Source organism: Manis pentadactyla, chromosome 14 (assembly GCF_030020395.1).
Source record: "Manis pentadactyla isolate mManPen7 chromosome 14, mManPen7.hap1, whole genome shotgun sequence".
Lineage (NCBI taxonomy): Eukaryota > Metazoa > Chordata > Mammalia > Pholidota > Manidae > Manis > Manis pentadactyla.
In genome coordinates, this window is record NC_080032.1 from 35,849,568 (window position 1) to 35,864,195 (window position 14,628).

General features: G+C 45.1%; 1 protein-coding gene across 1 annotated transcript in view; it reads left to right on the forward strand.

Moving 5' to 3' along the window:
• The window catches only part of SUSD5 (sushi domain containing 5), a 48,448-nt gene that overhangs the window by 29,689 nt on the left and 4,131 nt on the right, over positions 1-14,628 (forward strand). The gene's annotated exons all lie outside the window — the stretch shown is intronic.

Genomic DNA, 14,628 nt, shown 5'->3' on the forward strand with positions numbered 1-14,628 from the left:
TGCAGCATTGCAAATACGGATGCAGGGTGCCCTCAGCCCAGCTCCTCTTCTTCCCTGCTGGGGGCCAAGGGGGAACAAAACTCCCCCTTCTTGTCTGAGGACAGAGCTGACCCTGGATTGGCTTTCTAGCTTGTTTTCCAGCAAACCTTATCAAGAGGTGGTACCAAGCAGTAATGCTGTGATGCAAATGACCCCGATGGGTGGGCTCTCATGAATACAGGTTAGGAAGGCCAGCTTTGGGCTTCCCTGAGTGTGGTCACTGTAGCTGGACATGCCCCTTGTGGGGACCCTGGGAGCTAGGCTCTGGGCTGTGACAAAGCTCTTGGCCTTGTAAAGCGGGCTGGGTCCACCTCCACACATGCACGTCCTGTTCCCTTGCACCTGTGTAATCACTGGGGGGTCGGGGGAAACAGGGACAATGACCCTAGGCCAGCTGTGCGGGCTGCTCCCCCCAAAAAGAATTGCAGGTGGCTGCCCTGCTGCCTTCTTGATTCCCTGGCCTGTAGCCTGTGGAGGTCATGTGAGTCTGAATATTTAGTTAAAACTGAAAAGACTCGTGGTGGGCACTGAGCTCCCCAAACCTGATCTGCCGACCCCCACACAGGTATCCCCATTCCATTATCACTCTATACCTGAGGCTCCTAGGCTTCTGCATCCCACCTCTTCCAAGCCCCTTGGGAATTTTCTTAGTAGCAGAAATCACTGTCTCCAGGTACAGCCCGGCCTGGCCTCTCCAGTCCCCTCCTCTCTCATGGCTCCTATGCCGTGGACTTCATGCCAGACGCCGAACTGTCCCCTGACCTCACTGGGGCCCCTTCACCCTGAGACTCGTCAGGCACCACCTTCCTGACCCCAGCACCTGGGAACCAAGCGGAGGCTGGCTCCATAGAGGGGACGGACTCTAGCACCACGATGTTACTTACTGAATGTATGGGACAATTTGTCCCTAGAAGGGCCTACAGATGTCCCACCACAAGACTGGGGGGCTGTTCATCCATGAGATTCAGCTTCACTTTGGCCTGAGCTGGGGCTGTCATCTCTGTGGCGAGACACAGCATCACTTCTCTCTGCAGTCTGCTGCTGGGCACCTGGCTTGTTCTCATTTTGTGGCTGTCACAGACTACACTGCCACGACTGTTCTCATCCACGTCGTGCGGTTCACGTGTGAACACATTTCTGTTGGTTCCTGGGCGTGGACTTGCTATCCCCACAGGGTAGGTGTGTATGTGGCTTGGCAGGTGGCTGAGGCCAGGGAGTTTTCTCACGTTTTGTAACCAGCCCACCAGCTGTGTCCGAGAGCTCTTGTTCTTCAGCTTCACCCACCTTCAGGACTGATACCTTTCTGCCAATCTGGCGACTGACTCTGTGGTGACTTGGAGCTGTAACTTTCATTTGTCCGGTGATGGTGAGGTGGGACTTACCCGATGTTGACTGTGCATTAATTAGCCTTTCCTCTGTAAAGTGTCTGTCCAGTTGTCCCACCCATTTTTCTAATTGATTAGAATTGATTATTTACATCAGGTAGGATTTCTTTTTTATGTAAAACTTTCTTAATGTGTTGCAAATATTTTCTCCCATTCTTCAACTTACCTTTTTCCTCTTAGAGTGTCTTTAATGAATAGTGGGGTTCTTATTCTTATTATTGGCTATTTCACTACCTCTCAAACTGTCTGTGGACCATTAAAATTATTTTCTAGTCATTAGCAGACTGATACTTTAGTAACATGCAATAAAAATGAATTAATATAAAGCTAAAATAAACAAAGTTCTCCCAAATATAAACACTATTTTTTGTTAAACAGACATAAAGTTCTTGTTTCAAATTGTTATAAAACTTCTTCAAAATGTTCTCTCAATGTATCCACTCGCCTTGCTGCATACTGGTAACAAAATGTTACCGACTAGGACAAGAGCTAGAAGCACTCTGTGCAATCTTCCAGAAAGTTCCTCCTCTTGCTTCTGTTGCTGTTCGTTTGCGGCAGGCAGGAGCCCCTTGCTCATTCTGATCATTCACCTGTCTAAGAAAATCAGGCATAAAGCCCAAGCTTCCTGTTTGTTGAATGTGTCTCCTCAAAGCAGACCCATATGCACCCTGAGAGTGTAAATGAGAGGCACCGAAGCCACACCATTCCATGAGCCATTACTGGCCCCAGCAGGATGAGAACTAAGTGCAGATTTTGTGTGTCTGAAATGTTGTCTGTTTTCTTACTGCAGAGCTTTCCGCTGTTAGGAAGGAATCCTGGTTTCTAACACTTGGCTGCATGTAGGGATTGTTATAATTTGCATGTAAGATTTGTTATAGATTTAGCATTATTAGAAGGGTGTGTGTGTATATGTGTGTGTGTGTATGTGTGTGTTACAAGAATATCTTCACCTAGGCTTTCAGTCCATTTTGCACATTTATTTTTCCAGTGAACAACAGCTTTTTTGATTAGGGAACTGCTTGGGATTGGAGAAAAGTCAACTGGGAGAGTAGGTCAAACAAAAGTTTGGAGTTGGATCCGTCTGGGTTTGGATAACAATTCTTCCCTGTACTGGCTGATTGGCTGTCCATTTGCTCACCCCACATCCCTTCATTTGGCAGGGCCCTCAGTGCTATGTGTACAGAGTTGAGCAAAACTGTCCCAATCCAGAAGAAAATTGGAGTAAACCAATTTTTTGAGGTGCCTCAAAGGACACAGAAAAGCAGTAGATGATGCAGTAGAAGGAAAAGTGGAAAAAGAAGGTGTTACAGACAGTGAAATTCTGAAGGAAGTATGTGTTTCTAGATGGAAGGACTGCTCAGTGGGCTTATAGGCTGCAGAGACCAAGTACAAGCATATCTTGGAGATATTGTACTTTCAGTTCCAGACCACTGCAATAAAGCAAATGTCACAATCTAGCAAGTCAAATGAATGTTTTGGTTTCCTAGGGCATATAAAACTTATGTTTGCACTTTACTGTAGCCTCTTAACTGTCCAAATAGCACTATGTCTAAAAAAACAACATACAAACTTTAATTTAAAAAAAAACTTTGTTGCTAAAAAATGCTAACCACCGTCTGAGCTTACAGCGAGTGGAGTGGTAATCGCTGCTCACAGATCACCCTAACAAATATAATAATGAAGTTTAAAACAAAACATGAAGTGAGCGAATGCTATTAGAAATAGACTTGCTCCAGACCTTCAATTTGTAAAAATCACAATCTGTATGACACAATAAAGTGAAGAGCCATAAAACAAGGCACGCCTGTAATGAAAGCTAAAAAGTGTGCCCTGGTTTCACTGTGTAGGAAGGTTCTGGTGGCTTGTACTTTAAGTGTGTCTATGTGGAGTGCGATGCAGTGCAGCTAGCACAGGAATGAGCTGGGTGAGGAAGAGGACCAAGGGCAGACAATTCATTCTCCAATTTCTGCTGTTCTTGAAGACCATTAGAGAAGAGACAGGGTAGAACAGAACTGGAAGAGCATCAGGGGGCCAAAGAGGTTGTCAGGGTTTGTTTTGTTTGCTTGCTTACTTGTTTGTGTTATTTTAAGATGGGAGTGACTTAAACTTACTTAAATGACAGTGGAAAAGTTTAGAGTAGAAGGGGAACTGAGCGATATTCTTGACTCCCCTGAGCCTTCATTTGCTCAGAGGAAAAAATGGATACTACTTATCACGTAGAATCTGTCCTGCAGGTTCAGGCTTAGCACAGAACCTGCCCTGTGCCTGGGCTCAGGGAATGGGTCATTCTTTCCCATTTGCCTCCATGCTGATCGAGGAGAGTGCTTAGGCCCTCTCACTTGCGGGTCTAAGGGGGTTTGTGGAGGACACTCCCCTTACAACGGTGATTGAAGGCATTGTGGGACTGCAGCTGGTTGTTACGTGGGGCAGAATTGGTCCTGGCATCAGGTGCCTCAGGTCTGGACGCCAGCAGCCAGGGTCACGTGGCCTCACTTCTCCTGGGAGGGCTTACCTCCCCTGTACTGGGGGCCTGGCTACTGACCCTCCCTCCCCCAGGCCCTCTGCACAGGGATGTCCCCCAGCCTTGCTCCAGAACTTGGCTGTTTCCTTGTGAGTTGCTGGGGCCCACTCCAAACCCCCTGCCCATGAACCTGCCGGGACACTGCCCTCATTTCCCCTCTTGACAGGCCCAGAGAGCCTAAGGCTTGGGTTCCCTGGAGGTCAAGACTTAAAGGAACTTGGGACTCGGACAAGTTTGGTCTCAGAGATCCTGGGGACTTAGGCCCTCAGGGCCACTGTGAACACAATGACATTCAAATTGGGTGCTGTATACACATTTGAAGACTTGACTGGATGTCTTGGGCTAGACTCTCTAGTAGCAGAACCTGTCAGATGTACGTGGTTTATTGAAGGAGAAAGAGCATTAGGGATGCAGGATGGGAGTGGGGGAAGGAGTTAAGGATGTGGCCTCTGCTAGATTCTTGCTTTGTCTGATCCCATGAATTGCACCACAGGGCTGGTCCCTTATGGAAGCAAGGGGATCAGCCAATATCTGTCTGTCTCTGGCTGCAGGGCTGGGCATGGAGGGCATGTGACATGTAGCCTCCCAAGCCAAGCTCCCATTCCACCAAGGGCAGTTCTTTAGAGAAGGGGGCAGCTGTGAACCTTTAGCTGCCTGTTCGCAGCAGCTGGGGGGTGGGTGCACTGGCCTGGGAGGTGGGACACCAGCAGTGTCTACTACCCTGGAGAACTTAGTTGCTTATTAAAGCTTCAGTTCCATAGACCAGTGGTTAAAAAGAAAATCCATTAGTAAGATGGGGACTGCCCGAATGAGCTTGCTAAAATGTACAATGTACAGTAATGAGCAGGAGTGAAGCCCTGAGAGCACAGACTCCTGGGTGGGTGCAGGGTGGTGCATGAGGGTCACATGACACCTGGGTCTTATGTTCACCACAAAGCTGGCGTGCCACCTCAAGTGGTAGTGAGGTCTCTCACTTAAGCACAGGGACACTGGCCTTGACTGTTAATCAGCATGGATGAGAATTTATTTCCCTGCCATCTTCACCCCTCTGTGTGTTGGGATTGTTGGTTCCCAGAGGCCAGGTCAGGGTCTGGCCATTTCGTTTTCCATCATCCTGTGTGAATCCACAGATCTTCTTGGTTTCCGTTCCCAGCGGGGCAGCAGGGAATGTCTGCCATCCCTTTCTGATGTTCCCAGTATCTAAGTATTATTATTTATTGTCTTGATAATGGAAAAATCCAGGTGCTCTGCTCCCAAAGCGTGTGTGCAGCTTGGTTTGGTTTCCTGTTTTGCCACATGCCATATGTCTTCAAGGCCATGTTTTCTCTCTGGTCACGTGCACCCTAAGAACAGTCTAGACCTCTCAGCGCTCCAAGTGGCCACCCTGGCCACATGACCCTGGTGTCGGTGCCCACAGGGGCCCCACATGTGGCCTTCCTAAGGAGCCGCTGCAGTTCCCCTGGTGGATGATTCTTCCCCACTCACTCTCCTGGCCTCGCATGGCCTCCAGCCCCTCTACCCTCCCCCCGACTGCAGCACTCAGCGGTCCTGCGGCCCCTGCCTGGGATTCGGAGTCATCCTGTCCGTGTGGGTGGGGCGGGAGGGCCAGCTGCTGCAAGAGCAGTAGGACAGACAACTGGGGAAGTGAGAGACCCACAGGAGCTTCCTGTGTGATTCGCCCTGCGGTGAGACCAGCTGAGAAAGCCTCTCAGACATTTCGCCCCAGCTCTGTGGGTTCTGTTTGTACTTCTGGTTGTAGCATCAGGGAAGGGAGTGTCCCCGACTTCCATGGCAGCCTACCAGCCCCACCACCTCTGAATCCTACAACAAATAGACAACCTTTTTTTGTTCCTCTCCTGGCCTGCCTCAGCCGTGGAAGCACAGCATGTTGCCCAGCCAGGCACTGAGAAAAGAACCATCATAAACCAAACGCTCCATGCCGTCTCTACCCTGGGAGCTGTCTTTGGGGGTTTTGTTCTGTTTTTTAGCAAGGGTATTGAGGTTTAATTTGCATACAATAAACTACACCCTTCTAAAGTATAAAAGTTTCCGAGTTGTTACAGGGGTATACATCCATGAAACCTCCACCACAATCATCATTTCCACCCCCCAAGTCTCCTCGACAGAAGTTTTACACACTTTATATCATTTATTCTTCACATGTCTGGGAGCGGAAATGGCTAGCTCCAATTGACAGATGGGAAACCTGAGGTACAGAAAGGCTCAGTGACTTGCTTGCATTGCGCAGCCAGAAGGAAGCAGAGCCAGATACAAAGCCAGGCATGTCTCGTTCCAACATCTGTATTGTGTCTGGACGCTTCCTCTGAGACCTCCAAACCTCCAGGGGCACACAGCATGGGGCTGCACCAGCTCCTCTGCAAACCGACCATTCCCTCTTTTCTCTCATTTCTAAAGCCTGTGTTTTTTTTTTCATTTTCTTACATTAACTTCAATTTTTGTTTCTCCCCATTTTTAGACTTCACTTCCTTCAAAGCATGAACTTGAAACTGAATTTAGAATTTCCTTGTCAATATTGCCATATTTGTTCAGAGGTCCATTGAACCAGTGGTTATTTCTGGCTTGTCTGGTTGTCTATTTCAAAATTACTATTTTTAAAAGCTGTGTAGCCAAGACCAGGGGAAAAAAGGAAGGGATGTGCGGGCTTCCAGAAATGTGACGATATGAAAAGGAGGAAAAGTGGCAGCTTTGGATTTTGATGATATGAAAAAGAGAATTCTGGGCTCCGGTCGTGTATACATCAGCCCCTCACCGTTCACACCCTGGAGAACACAAGCCACACCAGCCCGCCTTCTCCTTTCCCTCCTGAGTTCCCTCTATCTGTGCTCTTCTGTTCTACTAAAGTAATAGCTAAATGTAAACACCCAAGGAGTGACCTGATTTTTGCCAAGAGAACCCGTGAAGTTTACATTTCCTGGACTCGTGGGTCTCAATGAGAAGGCCCTGGGCATGTGAGCACAGGTTTCTGGGGAGCCTGGGGGAGGGGGCTGGAAGGCTAGTGGGCTGATTAAGGAGAGGGCTGACTCAGGAAAGCAGAGGGGAGGTGAGAGAAATAGCACCTCTTAGGCACAGAGCTGGGCTTTTCCTCGCATGGGCAGAATTTAATATCTGGTTGAAACCCAGTGAAGAACAAGCTTCACTTACTGTCACTCATGAGGAGAAAAACAAGCTTGGAATACTTTTTTGGGGGTTGACGATTTGTAAACAGTCGGTGTCCTCATCGTCATTTGAGGTTTAGGGAAAATTGTGACACAGTGAGAACCTGCTGCTGAGCCAGGGCCTTGGCCTACAAACCTGGGGAGACAGGGGGAGCTTGGTTCAGGGCCCCCAGATGGTGTCCGGAGATGCTCCAGGCTCAGGAAGCTCTGGGGGCAGACCCTCATGATACACACACACACACACACACACACACACACACGCACATGCATGGGGCTCAGCCTGACTGTAATGACCCAAGTCAACACGGGCCTACCCACAGCCAGAGGGGCTGACCTTTCCCAAACCCTCAGCACTTGAATTATACACTGGACTGGTGTTTCCTGATGATAGGGGGTAGGGAAGGAGAACATGGCTCAGGCCTGCTCATATTCCAGATGCCTTTTGATATTGACATATTGAAGCTTATGGGTGGGTTACAGGGGAAAAAGAATTTAGCAGACATGGATTATGCCCAGTACCGGAACGAAGGGGTTCCCTACTGTTCTTTGCTACTGTCACAAATCAAATAATGCCCTGGCTGAGGGTCTTCCCAGCTGAATCAAGCTTTATCAGAATGGGCTTCCACCACTCACTAATTTACTTATTTACCTTTTCAATCACTTGTTTATTCGCTCAACAACATTTACAGTGTCTACTACATGCCAGGTACCATGCTGTGTCCTGGGGATACAAAGGCAGAGGGGACATGTGTTGTTCTTGGAGTTCCTGGGCTGGGAGGAGCTGGGCTGTGGCCGAGTGAGAGCAGGGTCATGGCCAGCCCAGATGCATGCTGTTCCCATAACTTAGTAACACATTACTCCCAAATGAGACCATTTAGGGTTTAAATCTCCAGCACCATTTAGGTCTACATTGGTCTACCCCATCCATCTAAGGATCAGAAGTGTCTCTAAAATATCTTGAGCCAATCCCCATATCAGAAACACCTTTCAGTATTCCAGTGAGAGCCCATTTCTAATATTTTATCATGGTAGTCAGTAGCCACTAATTTCATCAACAGAAAGCCATTTCAGATATTCAGAGTGCTAATTAGCAAAGCAATGGTTTTGATGAAGATACAGATAATAAAAGTACTTGTAGCCACATCTAGAGGGTGTTCCTTGATGAGAGAGCTAACTATCCACTGCTAAGACTGTGACTTCTTGAATGGAATGCCAGCAGCAACTGGTTTACAGCTTGATCTAAGTAACACATGCCTAATATCATATAGTATATTCTCAAAATATTTCAAAGTACAAACACCCTAAGAAGAATGAATGCTTGCTGTCTTTATAACTGAGTGACATCCTAACAAAGTATAATACTGTTGAATTAAATTTTTTTTGTTGAAAGATCATAGACAGTGTTCTTTTGTCTTTCCCTTTTGAATGCTGAGGTGACACTATAGGCAAGCTTGGTTTAATTTTTGTCCTTGCGTGTGACTTACCTTTTCTGCCTGAATTATTGGCATTCAGTAGCCAAATCCTGTGTTAGTTTTTCCTGGGACATGCTGTGTACTGTGTTCATTTGATTGTTCAAATTTTTATTCAAGAGTAACATAAATGCAGAATGTTTCAAAAATCTAAAGTTGTAGAGGTCAGTGTATCATCATACCATAAATACACCCATGTAACCATCACCCAGGTCATCAAGAAGTTGATCATCCCCAGCAATCCCAAAACACTCCTAATGTTGCCTTCCAGTCACTACATCCCTGTGAATAATCACTATCTAGAATTCTGAAGCCATGAGCTACATTTTCCCTGCTCAAACTCTTATTTCAGGAGAAGGTAGAATATGTACTCTTGTATGTGGCTTCATTAGCCCAACACCATGTCTAAGACACATCCATATTGCTCTGAAGCTGTAGTTCATTCTTTTTCTCTGCTGTGGAGTATTCCATTCTACTATTGATGAGCATTTTTGTTGTTTCCAGTGTGGGACTTGAAACAACATTCTCATTCCAGTTTTTTGGTGTCCATGTTGCATGCATCCCTCTTTAGTATATTCCTTCAAATCCCTGAGTTAAATTGCTCAGGGCATATATATATTCAACTTTAGTAGATAATGCTGAACCGGTTTTCAAAATGTACAAATTTACACTCCCACTAGCAGTTTGAGAGTTCCAGGAGCCTCACATATCCTTACCAACAGTTGGTACTGTCAGTCTTATTTTTTATAAGGTTATATATAAAATTTCTTTATTTGAATTTCCCCTATTTTAATGATGTTGAGCACCTTACATATGTTTATTGGCTATTTGAGTATCTCATTTGTGAAATGCCCCTTTAATTCTCTTGCCCATTTTTTCTACTGGGCTGTCCATGTTTATTTGTTTTCTATTATTTCATATAGTTTTTCAGGAGTTCTTTATATTATTCTAGATACCAGAACTTTTGAGGTTATATATGTTGCAAAAAATATCTTCTGCCAGGATAAATTGCCTTTTCATTTTCTTCTTGTTATCTTTGATGAATAGAATTTTAGTGGAAACTAATTTATTAATCCTGTCCTTTTCTAAAAAAAAAATGTGGTAAAAAACATTTTACACAGGGCTTACCATCTTACCCGTTTTTAAGTGTTCAGTTCAGTGGTGTTAAATATATTCACATTGTTGTGAAGCTCTCCAGAACATTTTCATCTTGCAGACCTGAGACTTTATACCCATTAAATAGCAGTTGCCCTTTGCCCCACCTCCCATGTGTGCCTACATGCAACTCTCTGTGAATTTATTATGCTTGAGCTTTGCAGTGACTCTTGAATATGTGCCTTCATGGTTTTTTCTGTTTTGTAAAATTTTCAGTCTGTTCTGTTCCTTGCAGTTTCTAATTTATTTTTTCAGTTCTGTCATATGTTACATTGATCCTCAACTTGATTCTCAAAGTTCGAAATCACCCTTTTCATAACGTTCTGTTATTTTATCACCTTGCCTTTGAGCTTTTGCTTTTATTATACTCACCTTCTTATTAAGTTCTGTAATGTGAAACAATTGTAAGGGATTCGTTCTGTCCCATAAACTATTATTTCTTCTAAGCTAGGTTCTTCGCCTTTTACATGCATCTCCCTTTCATCCAGAAGTGGGAATGGTAGCTAGAAGGGGACAACTCAGCTGTAGTGCTATGTATATAGTTTTACTTTCACAAAAAGTAAAAAAACAAAAACAAAAAACACTTCTCTGTTTTAAAATATCTGAGCTCTGCTTTCCCTTCAGGAATGCTGTTACATGTCTTATATGTCAAGGTTTACTTCACCTGTGCAATGCAAAGTCCTGGCATTTTGGATTCCATCAGGAAGAATCAGACTTGCTGGTTACTGATCTGTTTCCCTTCACCTACTTGGCTTTTCTCAGGGATTTGTTGACTCCCCAGGGCAGTTTTTGAAGGGTGAGGGTGGGTTAGGAGCTGAACCATGTTGCCCTTCTGTACTCTATTCCAGAATCTTCTGCTTCTCCTTTGGTAACTAGTTTTTTTGAAATTTGTTGTAATATATTATGCCCTTTTCCATGCACGGTTGTTGTTGGTAAAAGAAATTTTCTGTAACGTTTAGTATAGTTTCCTCATTTAAAAAAATTCACATTCAGCAAGCCTCATTTTGTGTGTATGTGTGTGTGCATGTTTTTAAAATTTATCTTGGAGTTTCCTCACTTTTAATAGGTATGGGGAGAGAAAACATATGATGTTGTTTGAACTGGAACACTTAGGTATCTTCAAGTGTGCGTATAATCCACCCTGATGAAAATGTGATTTTTGCATATGCCTTCAATGACATACTCATGTGGCGTGGAATGTATGTGATGAGGTAGAAGATAAAGAAAGCAGAACAGATGGGGAATCAATCAGAAGAAGCAAGAACGATGGAGCATGTAGATGTGATAAGACTGGAAAATGGAGTGTGGGGAGAAGAGACCACAAGGGCTGTGAGGATGTGTCAAGGCAACAGATACTCCACAGCACTGGGAGAGTTTGAGCATCCCTCACTCACACTTCTGTTCAGCCATTGGTTATTTGGATAGACTTCTGAGTACCCACGGGCCAGTCCATCTTGGAGTCGGCTTGGCATTGTAAGGTGGTCAGGAAAGAGTGAGGGAGCACTCCTGCTCAGCTGCTCACCTGCACGTGGGCCCCCTGCCGGCTTTCACTATGGCAAAACTCTGCAAATGATGGTTCCTTTAGCCTATTTACACCCAGCAGGCAATGAGCCACAGCTGATGACCTGAAAGAAAATGAATGTGGTGTCAGAATTTAACCAGAAGTTAATAAACCAGTTCCTAGGATAAAACAGAACCATTTGTGGGCTCTTGACAGTTTGGTGACCTAGGGCTGCCAGGGGGCCACAAAGGGACACTCCCTAGTAAAACAACACCTGTAGGAGGCCTTCCGTTGTGGATCACGCATGAGGTAATAGTCTGTGATTTCAAGTGAGTGAGAGCTCCTTGGAGAGACCTGCTTCCTGCCTGTCCCCATCGTGGAAGGGGACTGTGTTCTAGCTGAGAACACAGGCGTATTCATCCTCAACAGCAGTACCTCTGGGAGGCAACTGGCAAATGTATATTGTTATGCAAATATATTAATTTTTTCTGCAGTGCCATAAAACATGTTCTTTTAAAAAACAAATTGGATATGGCAGATTTGCAGCAGAAATTTCCTGTCAGATGTGTGGAATGACAAGCCTCTTCATCAGGACTAAATTTTGATGGAAAGGGATCAAAACTTCATTGTGATGAATCTGGAGTGTCCAAGTCAGGTGCCCTTTGAAACTGGTAGGCACAGGGGCACCAAGGAGAGGCTGGGAAGAGAATGGATGTTCTCACAGGCCAGAGAACCTGGCTTGTTTGCTCACCAGCGTGTGAAGGGTGTGTGCGTGTGAGTGAGGGTGGGGATACATGCCCCCACGTACGTCTGTGTATACAAGTAGTCCTTCAGTAATGGCATCTTTTCTGAGGTCTTCGGGGTGTTATATGAGACTATGGTTACAAGTAATTCACGCCTCATCATTTGGAATTGAGCCCATAGTCCTCTTGTGTTCAGGGCATTGTGCTCCTGGAAATGGACCTTAATTCCGAGTGGTTCTGAGGCAGGCATCCAGACCATCTTGGGGTCTGAGTGACTGCAGATTTTCCTTCCTTTGCCTCCCAGGGCCATTTATTCCTTCAGTTATTCAAGAATACCTACCGTGGGCTGAACTCTGCTCCACTCTGAAGCCGTAATGCCTCAGTACCTGCCCTCAAACAGCTCCTCGCAAGTGTACTAGTTAGCTTTTTCTGCACAATGAACCACCCCAAAAAACTTACTGGTGCGAAATAACAATTTATTTGGCTCTAATGCTTTGTGTCAGCAGTTCGGGCTGGGCGAAGCTGGATCGTCCTGGTCTTGGCTAGCTCACTCAGGTGAATGTGGTCAGCTCCCAGGTTGACTGAAGCTGGGGGTTTAGGATGGCCTCCGCTGGGACAGTTTGCCTCTCCTGCACATGGTCTCTCATCCTTCAGCTGGCACTCCTGGGCTTGTTCACGTGGCAGCTGGCAGGGTTCTGAGAGCACAGAAGCATGCACGGCTTTCACTGTGTTCTGTAGGTCAAAGCGCGTGACAAGGCCAGCCCAGATTCCAGAAATGGAAAAAGGCACCATTCTCTGAGAGGAAGAGCTACACAATCATGTTGCAGAAGGACTTGATGCAGGAATGAGGAAATATACCAAATACCCACTACCCCAGTTTCAGAGCCCACAAATGCACTGCATGACACTTCCTTCTATCCAGACCTTGGTTCTGGAGCTCTGCACTTTGGGCTTTCACATTGAAAGTGAAGTCAGGGAAAAACTACTATGAGTTGCTTCTTCCCACAGAGCCCTTCTGATACCAAATGGGGTTGGGGTGTGTTTCCTCCCACCAACAATCAGGGGCTGACCAGGAGTCATCTGATTAGCATAAACCAGGTATGGTTGAAAGGAGCTTGTTATGAATAACAAAAGATGTTCTTACGCCCATCACTCAGGAAATTCCAAGGGCTTTAGGGGTTCCGTGCCAGGAACCAAGGGCAAAGACTGGATGTATATTCCTTATTTTATCACTGTGTCATAGGAACCCTTTCTGTTTTAATGATTAAATATGTCTTCCAATAGAACTTAACTTTGAAAGCCCAGTGGGCTGCTCTTTCCTGAGGATACAACTTGAGCCTTCCTGACCTACCATCCTTACATCCTGGTCTCCAAACCACAGGACCTCCTTCACTCACTCAGCTGGATTCAGAAGACTTCACAGCTAGTCGCAGGACTCAGAAGTCTTATGAAGAGCAAATCAGTGTTTTCTAAAAAACATTTTTACTTAATTATAATATACATACCTATCCTAAGGGAACAGATCAATGAATTACCAGAAAATAAACACAGCCCCAACACAGGTCAAGAAGTAGAATGTTGCCAGTACCCCCCAAACTCCAGCTGTACCCAGACTCATCCCTCCTGTCCATGTGTGACCACCATCCTGACTTTTCACATCACAGACTAGTTTGCCTTTTCCGAACCTTATGTAAGTAGAATCACATAGAGTGTGTTCTTTGTGTCTAGTTTCTTCTGTTCAACGTTATGTGCTCATCTGTGTCCTTGTTGGAAGCAGTGGTTGATTTGGTGAGACTGATGCACAGATTCTCACTGTATGAATTTGCTACAGTTTGTGTATCAGTCCTGCTGATGGTGGACATTTGGATTGTTTCCAGGTCTGGATTATGAAGATTCTTGTGCATGTCTCTTGGTGCCCAAGTGTGCATGTTACTGTTGAGTATACACTGAGGAATGGAATTGCTGCCATGCCTGGAGCATGCATATGTCCAATTTCAGCAGCAGTGCCCCAGAACAGTTTTCCATAGTTGTTCCAATTCACACCCCACAACAGTGCTGCACACCCTTGTTGACACTTGGTATTGTCAGTCTGCTGAATTCTAGCCATTATGGCGCTATGTAATGGTATCTCTTTACAGCTGCAATTAACATTTCTCTATTACTAATAAGGGTAAGCATCTTTACATACGTTTAATGACTATTTAGATATCTTTTTTTTGTGATGTACCAATTCAAGTATCTTGACAACTTGTCTAGGCTTTGTGTGCCTATTTATTATTGATTTGTAGGAATTCTTTATAAATTCTGGATACAAACACTTTGGAGGTTGTATGTGTTGCAAGTATCTTCCTGTCTGTGGCTTGCATGTCAACTCTCTTCATGGTGGCTTTCGATGAACAGAAGTTTTCAAATTTCATGTAACCCAATTATCTACCCTTGTGCCAGTACCACAGTCTTAAAAAGCACTCCAGTTTCATAGTAAATCTTGAAATCTTAGAGTGGACATCCTCTAGCTTTTTTCCTTCTTTTCAAGTTTACCTTGTCTATTCTTAGACCTTTGCATTCCCACAAATTTTAGCATCAGCTTTTCAATATCTGAGGATTTTACTGGGGTTGTAGTAAATCTATATGTATCATTG